The sequence below is a fragment of the Colobus angolensis genome, unplaced genomic scaffold (genome assembly GCF_000951035.1).
Source record: "Colobus angolensis palliatus isolate OR3802 unplaced genomic scaffold, Cang.pa_1.0 Scaffold205, whole genome shotgun sequence".
Taxonomy (NCBI): Eukaryota; Metazoa; Chordata; class Mammalia; order Primates; family Cercopithecidae; genus Colobus; species Colobus angolensis.
Genome location: NW_012115211.1, coordinates 1,992,632 through 2,003,447, shown reverse-complemented (window position 1 = coordinate 2,003,447; position 10,816 = coordinate 1,992,632). Strand labels below are relative to the sequence as shown.

At 42.9% G+C, this 10,816-nt stretch overlaps 1 pseudogene across 1 annotated transcript; it reads right to left on the bottom strand.

Annotated features, from left to right (window-relative positions):
- Positions 1 to 1,286, bottom strand: LOC105511833 (annotated as a pseudogene). The gene has a single exon (XR_001001776.1). The product of XR_001001776.1 is annotated as a protein arginine N-methyltransferase 1 pseudogene (transcript).
- Positions 1,287 to 10,816: the final 9,530 nt, after the last annotated feature.

The window sequence follows — 10,816 nt, the reverse complement described above, 5'->3', positions numbered from 1 at the left end:
TTTTTTTTTTTTCCCCCAGCTGAGGATTTATTGGCGTAAATGCAACCATATAAAAACATAAGTTATGAAAAACACAGTCACGATGTGCCCTCCCCATCCCCCCAGCCCAGGCCCCTAAAACCCCCTTCTGTGGGAAGGAGGGAGAGGAAGGGGGAGCCCTGAAACCACCTAGGAACGCTCAGCCCCTGGGCCCGTGCAGGTGGGGAGAGCCGGGCCTCAGCGCATCCGGTAGTCAGTGGAGCAGGACAGCTCGCACAGCTAGCCCTTGAAGTCCAGGTCGATGGTGAAGTCCAGGTCCCGGTTGTTCTTGGTGTTGAGCCGCGTGCCAATGGTGCTGAAGATCTCCTCGCCCGTCTTCATGGTCAGGTAGTCCTCCATGTAGAACACTGTCTGCTTCCAGTGTGTGTACGGGGACTCAGGGCTGGTGGAGAAGCCGGTCCTCTTGTGGCAGCGCGTGAACTCGATGTTGAAGTAGGCCACCAGGGCATGCACGTAGTCATTTTGCTTCACTTGCAGGCAGAATGGGGAGGTGAAGGTCAGGTCTTCCACCTTGACGGTGTAGATGTCCACCTCCTTTATGAGGCAGGCGTTGGTGACCAGCTGTTTGGGGTCCACCACATCCACTAGGGGCTCCTTGATGGCCACATCTTTGATGCAAGACATGTTGAAGCCATACACGTTCTCCTACCAGTGGATCTTGTAGTCTTTGTACTGCTGGTCCTCGATAGCCGTCACATACAGCATGGCCCGGTCTGGGAAGATGAGGCCGTCGGGCACCAGCCACTTGTCCCGGGCGTAAAGCACGGTGTTGAGCATGGACTCGTAGAAGAGGCAGTAGCCCATCCACTCGCTGATGATGATGTCCACCTTCTCCACTGGGAGCTCCACCTCCTCCACCTTCCCCTTGATGATGGTTACCACGTGGTCTCACTTGTTGGCTTTGACGATCTTCACCGCATAATCAGAGATACTGGAACGCTCGATCCCAATGACCTTGCGGGCCCGGCCTTGGTGGCGAACATGCAGAGGATGCCAGTGCCCGAGCCGACGTCCAACACCACCTTGTCCTTGAAGAGGTGCTGGTTGTGAAACATGGAGTTGCACTACGTGAGGGTACGCACCTAGTCCTTCAACATCTCCTCGTGGATGCCAAAGTGGGCGTAGGATTCAAAGTAGTAATCTTTGGATGTCATGTCCTCAGCATTGGACTTCTCACTGCTTTCCTCCTGGCCACAGGACACCTCCATGATGCAGTTCACGGCCTTGGCTGCCGCCATCTTCACCCGCAACTACTCCTCCTCCAGCTGCCAAGACTCCCCACCATGTATGTCTTAGTTTTAACTAAAAAAATTTAAAAGTTTTAGAAAAGAAAAAATTTAAAAATAGAAAAAAAGCGTATAGAATAATGATATAAAGAAAATATTTTTATACAAGTATACAATGTGTGCTGTAGGCCATTATTATAGAAAGAGTCAAAAAGTTTAAACATTTAAATGTTTATAAAATAAAAGTGTTACAGTAAGTTAAGGTTAACTTGTTTTTGAAGAAAGAAAAATATTTTAAAATAAAGGTAGTATAACCTAAGTGTGCAATGTTTACACCTACAGTAGTGTACAATAATGTTTTAGGCCTTCACATTCACTCACTGTTCACACACAGACTCACCCAGGACAACTTCCAGCCCTGCAAGCTTCATTCATGGTAAGTGCCCTATATACCACATTTTTACTCTCCCTTTACTACGTTTTGATATGTTTAGATACACAGATACTTACCATTGTTTTACAGTTGCCTACGTTATTCAGTACAATAATGTGCTGTACAAGTTTGTAGCCTAGGAGCAGTAGGCTATAGCATATAGCCTAGGTGTATAGTAGGCTTATACCATCCATGTTTGTTTGTAAGTGTGCTCTGTGATGTTCACACAATGACGTAATTACCTAACAACTCATTCTCAGAGTATGTCCCTGTTGTTAAGCCATGCATAATTGTATTTAAAGTGAGTTTTTTGGGAGCCCCAGATTGGAGGATTGCTTGAGGCTGGGAGTTTGAGAGTAGCCTGGACAACAGAGTGAGACCTTGTCTCTACAAAAAAAAAAATTCGCTAGGTGTGGTGGTATTCACCTGCAGTACTAGCCACTTGGGAGGCAGAGGCAGGGAGGATTGCTTGAGCCCAGGAATTTGAGATTACAGTGAGCTGCGATCATACCACTGCACTGCAGCCTGGGAAACAGAGCAAGACCCTGTCTCTTAATTATTATTATTGTTATTATTTTGAGAAAGGGTCTCACTCCATTGCCCAGGCTGGAGTGCAGAGGCATGATCTCAGCTCACAGCAACCTCTGCCTCCCAGGTTCAAGTGATTCTCGTGCCTCAGCCACCCGAGTAGCTGGAATTACAGGTGTATGCCCCCATGCCCAGCTAATTTTTGTAGCTGTAATAGAGATGGGTTTTTGCCATGTTGGCCAGGCTGGCCTTGAACTCCTGGCCTCATGTGATCCATCCATCTTGACCTCCCAAAGTGCTGGGATTACAGGTGTGAGCCACCATGTGAGCCAAGACCGTATCTCTTTGAAAATAATAAATAAATAAAATAGTATTTTATAGACAGCATGTAGTTAGGTCATTCTTTTTTCCACTCTGCCAGTCTGTCTTTTAATTGATGTATTCTGACCATTTAGATTTAAGGTAATGTTGATATATTAAAGCTTAAGTCTTACCTTTTATTTTTTGTTACCTCTTTGTTCTGTGTATTCTCTGTTTTCTTTTTCTGATTTTCTGTGCTCAGCATCACTAATCATCAAGGAAATATAAATTAAAACCACAATGAAATTCCATTACATTCTTACTGAATGGTTAAAATGTAAAAGACTGACAACATCAAATGTTGGCAAGGTTGTACTACAACCAGAACTCTCATATATTTTTGATGGTAGTGTAAAATGGCGCAGACACTTTCAGAAATGGTCTGGCATTTCTTATAAAACTAAATATACACTGACCCTATAATTTAGTTTTAATCCTAGGAATTTACTCACAATAAAGGAAAACACCTATACCACAAAAACGCTTATATGACAATGTTCACTGAAAATTTATTACTAATACCCTAAACTGGAAACTGCTGAAGTATCTATCAATAAAATAATGGATATTCCGTGGTATCTTCATGAAATGGAATATTACTCAGCAATTAAAATGGGCAAATTATGAGTTCCATAGTGTGTGGCTCACAGCAATCTCAAGTACTATGACTAAGCTAAGCACTTCATGAATTTGATCTTACTGAATCCTTCTAGCCTTATGAGATAATCACTATTATTGCCAAGTGCTTTGTGTTTATTTTCTTAACTTTTACTGCTCTCTGAGGTAGCATCCTCACACAAACTGAAATACAATTTAATTCTGATGCTAACCACCCAGTGTTGGCAGTGGACTCCACAGGTTTAATGGCACAATCCCCAGTAAAACTATTTTCACTTCAGATGTCAGCTGCATTTTGGGGGGTCCCTAAGCCACCTGTGCTTCTGACCAACTGGCTGTAAATTCAAAGTTTCACATGACCCCCAAAGGTACAATAATTTTCTAGAATGACTCACAGAACTCAGGAAGGCACTAATGATACAAGTCAGGACCAGTTAAATGAAGATCCACGTGGGTGGAGTCTGGGAGGGTTCTGAATGGAGAGCATTCATGACCTCTCCCCCATGGCATCACCTTCCTAGCACATCACTGTGTTCACCAACTGGGAAGCTCTACTGAGCTTTGGTGTTCAGAGTTTTTATTGTGGTCTCATTACATAGGCATGATTGCTTGGATCATTGGTCACATGACTGGACTCAATCTTTCACAGTCCTCCTCCTCTCCTAGGAGATTGACCCAACCCTCTAATTACATTGTTGGTCTTTCTGGTGACCATCCTCACCCTGTGTCATCTCATTAGTTAGCATAAACTCAGGTGTAATCTAAGGAGCTCATAAATAACAAAGACACTCCTGCTACTTAGGAAGTTCTAAGGGTTTAAAGTCTCTTTACCAGAAACCAGGGACAAAGGCCAGTCAAGTTATTTATTACACAATAGGTAGGCATTATTATTATTATTATTTTATTTAATAGAGACGGGGCTGAGCACAGTGGCTCACACCTGTAATCCCAGCACTTTGGGAGGCCGAGGTGGGTGGGGATCACTTGAGGGCAGGAGTTCGAGACCAGCGTGGCGAACATGGTAAAACCCCATCTCTACCAAAAATATAACAAATTAGCTGGTTGTGGCGGCACATGCCTGTAATCCCAGCTACTCAGGAGGCTGAGGCAAGAAAATTGCTTGAATCTGGGAGGTGGAGGTTACGGTGAACCAAAATTGGGCCACTGCCCTCCATCCTGGGGTGACAAAGTGAGACTCTATCTCAAAAAAAAAAAATAGAGACAGGGTCTCACTATATTGGCCAGGCTGGCCTGAAACTCCTGACCTCAACCATTTCTCTTACTGCAGCCTCCCTAAATGTTGGGAATACAAGTGTGAGCCATCATGCCTGGCCAATAAAATTATTGTCCTCATTTTAGAGGTAAGTAGGGACCTATATTGATTGCTCAAAGTTACACAGTAAGTAGCAGAATTAGGACGGGAACCTAGGTATGTCTGAATACAATCTTGCTATTGTCTAGTATATATATTGTCTGAAAGTTACTGCCACATGCTATTTGTTGAATGAATAAATTAACAGGAAAAGATCACAGGTGATTCTGAAATTTCTACCTTGTGTGAACTGAGAATGATCAAGGCCTTTTTCAGAATTTCATTGATGCTAGATACATTTATATTTGTAGGTCCTATCCCATATTAAAGTGTGTCTGTATCCCACATCAAGTATTATTTTTTTTTGCTGAAAAAAATATTGAAAGGATTTTTAAAAATTTCTTTAGAAATCATTTGGCTACATGCACTCAAGTTATTATAGGATTTGATTTCATGGCAGTCGCAGTGCATGGGTGCAGTGTTTCCAAAGTGAGAAACTTGAACTTACGAATTACTTTCAAATGTAATAAAATGTTTATAAATAGTTCAGTACAGCCTAAGCTGCTATAACAAAGAGACTTCTTAGTACAGTGAGAGTACAGGGCTAGTAGGCAGGATTCTACCTCAGCATCCACTCCAGCTCTTGCCTTAAGGTCTGCATCACAGCCAGGGACAAAGCAGCCACATTCACAATGACAAAGAGCATCATTTGCACAGACTGCACTGCTCATGTGCCCCTGGAATTGTCCATACTAGTAACTCTCACAAGTGTATAGGGAGAAAGATGAAGAAGAGCTCATCCCCTACTGCACAACCAAAAGTGGCAGGTATCACTTATACTCACTTCCCATGGGCAGAACTTAGTCACATGACCACATCTAGCTTCAAAAGAGGCTGGAAGTGTAGTCTTTTACTGAGTGACCCTTGCACCTACCTAAAACCTAGTTCTACTTATAAAGGAAGAAGGGGATATATTGTAGTCACTATCATAATTAAATTGCATACACAAGTAATGAAGTTGGTATAAATTTATGTTGGTAGACATTTAATTAAAAGTTTATTGTTTTTGACTTTATAGTTTTTTGTATTTTGGTTGTTAAAAAAAAAGTGGGAGGGTTGTTCTTAAACATTTTTTTTAGGCCCTTGAAAAGTTTGTCAGCTCCAAGTGCTGTGCCTAATGGATACACAATCTCTGTGGATCATGAGGCCACTAACAAGAGAAGGAATGCAGGGTGGCTGTGATTGCTCTCTGCTTGGTCCCCCTTCTAGGTAGGAAGGCAGCCCCTATGAACTGGGTAGGCTAGATTCAGTATGCAATTTGTGGGGCTAAGGGAGTGCAGACACTCAAACAAATATTAACTAATCCTTACGTAGCCGGGGTTATAGTCCATGAGGCTGAGGGTGGGACAGGAAGCAGGGAGAGGCAGGGAGAAGGGAATAACAACTAGAATGAGACTCAGGGCCAAGAAATTGGTAAGGAAGACAAAATAACATGAACAAACATGCACAATGATAGGTTTCAGAGCAGATTATGAAAGTCATTGTGAGTCATCGGTGGTAGTGGTGGTGTTTAAAAGAAACAGTGTCTAGATAACGCTGGGCTCTGAAGGAAAAAGAGGTTGGATTACACAAGGTCTTGCCTCAGGACATCTACAGTTTATAAATAAATATGCCCAAAGTGGGGAAAGTAACTCTAATGACCTGTTTCCTGTAGAAGATGCTCCAGGCCGAGAACTGTCCTGATATAAAGTAGGAGCTATTAGTAGGCAGGCCGGGAATCTAGGTTCATGTTTGGCCTCTATCACTATTTATTTGAGAATGTGAGCTCCTTTGGAGTAGGTAATGCATAGTTTCATCTGTGGATCCTCACCTAGCCTAGTGCCTGGCACTTACTAAGTTCTTAGTAAATTCTTACAGAATCAATGAACAATTTGTTAAATAACTTGCTGCGTATCCTTGAACTGAGACCTTTTACCAGGGGTCTTAAACCTAAAAGGAAACAGTGGGTCAGGGTGGCCTCCAGGTCCCTAGTGACCTCAAATTTTCAAGATGTGAGGACTGATATTTGGCTACTGTCACACTAAGAAATGCACCTCATAGCATGCAAAATCAAATCTGAACTCAACCCACACATCTCAGCTCAAAGACTGCCTCCACAATGCCTCCCCTACCCCTTTCCTCAACAAATTGTGCCTCTGCTGACACTCTTCTACCTTGGTTATTCTCAGTTGAGTTCATTACCTTTCCTTACCCCCTCAGGCCTGTGACCTGAGAACACAGAGTAAAAGCTTACACTTAGGTAAAATTTACCGTGTGTCAGGTGCTCTAAAGGGTTTAAAATCATCAGTGCATTTAATATCTTGATGACCCAGAAAGTAGGTGCTATGATTATCCTCATTTCAGAGATGAGAAAACTGAGGTACAGAGTAAGTAACTTTCTTACCGTTAGGCTGCTAGTGAGTGGCAGGGACAAGATTCAAATCTGGGTAGCAATCTCCAGAGTCCGTAACCAGTTCCCTATCTTGTTCATCTTTAAATGCCCCATAATAAACATCCCATGGTCAGCACATAGTAGGTGTGCAGTAAATGTTTGCCGAATAAATGAATAAACAAATGCAGTAAACTAGGAAACAGGGTATCAGAAGGGCATGGAGTTCCCCCAAATACCCATCTGCCTGTTGGGCCTCTTAACCTTTCCCCAACATATTGAGTTAGTTTGTTGGTCCATCCATCCACTCACTTGTCCATCCATCCATTCAATGACTAGTTACTGTCCTAATCACCTCCCCAACACCCCACATTGGGACCAGGGATACAAAACTGAATTGGCACAGACAGATGGACTTATTCACAGACAATGGCAGTACAGCATCACATGAGCTACACAGAAGACAGAGCCACTAACTCTGCCCAGGCAGGGTCAGAGAACACTTTTTAGTCTATGGGACAGAGATGCAACCTGGATTTTTAAAAATCTATCTCCAGGTCCCTGGTGGGCCAGGGTCCTCCCTGACCCCAGCCCATATAGCTGGAGACAGAATAGCCTGTCCTCCCAGCTGCTGGCTGCAAACTTGCCTTGGGGAGTCCATAGCTCTGTCCATGGTCTGAATACTGGTGCTCTTGCCAGCTGCCATGCCCCTAGATTAAGCCATATGTTTTGGATCCTGGTTCTGAGTGTTGACCCTGAGCCTTTAGTGCCAGGCTCACAGCCAAGCATAGCCCACTTGCCAGATCCTTTCAGGTCTCTCCCTTTTAGCTGGGGGTGCAGGGGGTGGGGTGAGGGTGGAAGGACATATGGCATATCCCTAGACATGTGCTAAGATACAGACCTGGGACCTCTCAGTTACGTGATTGCCAGTTTCATTGACCCCTTCCTCAGACTCTAAGGAAATTAAGGCCAGACTAAGAAAGGACTCAGGCTGGAGCAGGTCCCTGAGGGCTCAACCACACTTGTATATATTCTGCCTGTCAGAGCTGGCCTGGTCCCAGATACCATCTAGGTCCCTGCCTACCCTGAGGCTCTGTAATGGGCATACAGTGAAAGAGACAGACCTGGACTTCAGGGCTCCTGATCCCAGTCTGACATTTGTTCCACTATAAAAAGGGGGTCTGGAATTCATTTTCAGTAATGAAGCCTTTCTCAATGAAATCTTAACCATTATATAAAGGAGAACGGCTTGCCTGAAGTAGAGTTAGGGCATCCAAAAGATCACTGTCTTGGCCTCTGCCTCCCTTTCTCAGCCTTTAAGTCACTTCTAATAAACCTGTCTCATTTTTTATCATTAGATCTCAACAGTGGAAGTTGGTCCAGTGAGGTCCTAAGTCTTTGCGGAAATGGCAACTACTTCCCTCCGGCCTGTTTCACTCACTTCCTTCACCTTCCTCACTAGAACCAGAGACCTTTCAAAAACCTAGGTCTGTCTTTGCTACCCTCCAGTTTAAAAACATCCATTTCGCAGGGCTTGGTGTCTCATTCCTTTAGTCCCAGTGCTTTGAGAGGCTAAGATGGGAGGATTGCTTGAAGCTAGGATTTCGAGACCAGCCTGGGTGGCATAGGGAGACCCTGTCTCTACAAATTTTTCTTTTTAATTAGCCAGGTGTGGTGGTGTGTGCCTGTAGTTCCAGCTACTTGGGAGGCTGAGGTGAGAAGATCACTTAAACCCAGGAATTCGAGGCTACAGTCAGCCATCACCACATCACTGCACTCTAGCCTGAGTGACAGAGCAAGACCCTATCTCAAACATCAGAAATAAACAAATTCACTTGTCCAACAATATTTACATAAGGACTATTATATTCCTTGCACTTCTAGCTCCTTTCATTGTGGCAGGAACTGAAGTAGGAGCTAGAAGTGCAATGAATATAACAGTCCTTGCCTGTTTGTTGTGGTAGGGGAGCCAAAAAATCTGGTGACAATAAAATAAATTACTAAACAGAGTCTGGTGATAGAGCCTAAAACAGGAGAGTGGTCTGAGGAGGCTGAAGGACAAGCCAGTGCCATCCAGGAGAAAACTGTTCAGCCAGAGATAAGAGCCTGTGTTAAGGTTTAGGGTGGCAGCTTTAGGAAAACAGAAGGCTCAATGATGGTGCTGTGAAATGAGACCAGAGAGATGCACAGAGGCCAGGCCATGGAACACCCTAAAGATCGCTTCCAGGTTGTTGGTCTGCATCTTAAAGAGCAAAGGGAATACAATTGAATGGTTTTAAATAAGGTAGTGACAAAATGCCATTTTTGTTTTAAGATCAAGCTGGTTGTTATGTGGAGAACAGGCTGGAGGAAGGCAAGAGTAAAGGCAGAGAGGCCTATTAATAAGACATTCATGGCTGGGCGTGGTGGCTCATGTATGTATAATCCCAGCACTTTGGGAGGTGGAGACTCAAGGATAGCCTGAGCCCAGGAGTTCGAGACCAGCCTGGGCAACATAGTGGAACCCCATCTGTACAAAACATAAAGGTAAAAAAATAGCCAGGTGTGATGGTGCATGCCTGTGGTCCCAGCTACTTGGGAAGCTGAGGCAAGAGGATCTCTTGAGTCCAAGAGGTTGAGGCTGCAGGGAAATGTGTTCATACCACAGAACTGTAGCCTGGGACAACATAACAAGACCTTGTCTCAAAAAAAAAAAAAAAATTGTTATAGTCCAAGTGAGAGATGACATTGAGAAGTTGTGCTAAGCATGGGTACTGTGTGTTCCATACACCTAACACTCCTTCTTCCAACCTTCATTCAGGCCCCAGGGAAACACTTTCCCACATATCTTGCCCTACATCCTCAAAACAAAAAATCATATATTTTACATACAATAAAATGCTCACATGTAAGTGCCTAGTTTGAGGAGCTTGCACAAGTGTATACACCTCTGTAACCACCACCCACTCAAGCATGGATAGAGACCACTTACATTATTTCCACCACATGACTGTGTCTAAAGTTCTATGGGTTGTGCTGCTGCTCACACCGGAAATAGCCACTGCTCTCGAGTGAGGAAAGCAAGTAAGTGGCAGAAGCTCATGGGTATGAAAAGCACACATCAATTAATCCTATGAAGTCTTTTCTCTCACATAGCATGAATGCCTAATGGGGTATCATTTTCCAGAAGAGCATAGTCCATTTTCTTGCTTCTTTTTGTGTTCCAATTTGTAGTTTTGGAGGAATTCAGGAATTGCTCACTATTTGCAATAGTTGCATGTGGCAGCTAATAAATATGTTGCAGTATTAAACAACTCATACTACTCTAATATTGTTGTGCGTGTAGGTCTAGTTATAGACCTACATATACATGATATTGATTCTTTATGGACTTAGCTATTGTGTTAAGGAATGATGAAAATTCTAATATGAGTGGTAGTGATTGATGAAATAAAAATAGAATGTATTATATGTATTTACCATTTTATAAATCTGTTTAACATATAAATATAGTTTGTGTTGTGTAATTATGTGTTCCTATATTTGACCATAATATATAAAATTCATGATACTTTTAAAATCTAACGTTACTTTAAGAATTTTATTGACAATCCCTGTTGCTACTGCCTTAGCAGAGCAAACTTTTTCCAAATTGAAATTGATGACTAAAAAAAACCCTCTAAAACGTACAGTGTCCCAATAAAGGTTATTTTGTTTTTGACCTTATTGCCCAAAATATTATGAAATATATAATTATTGATGAACCATATATTTCCTTTTACTCATATATTCCTGTCCTGAGCCATTCCTTTCCATGACATCCATTAAATTCAGTCATCTTTGATATTTTGCTTACTTTCAATAAAAAGTACCATAGAAGGTGGTGCAAGGTG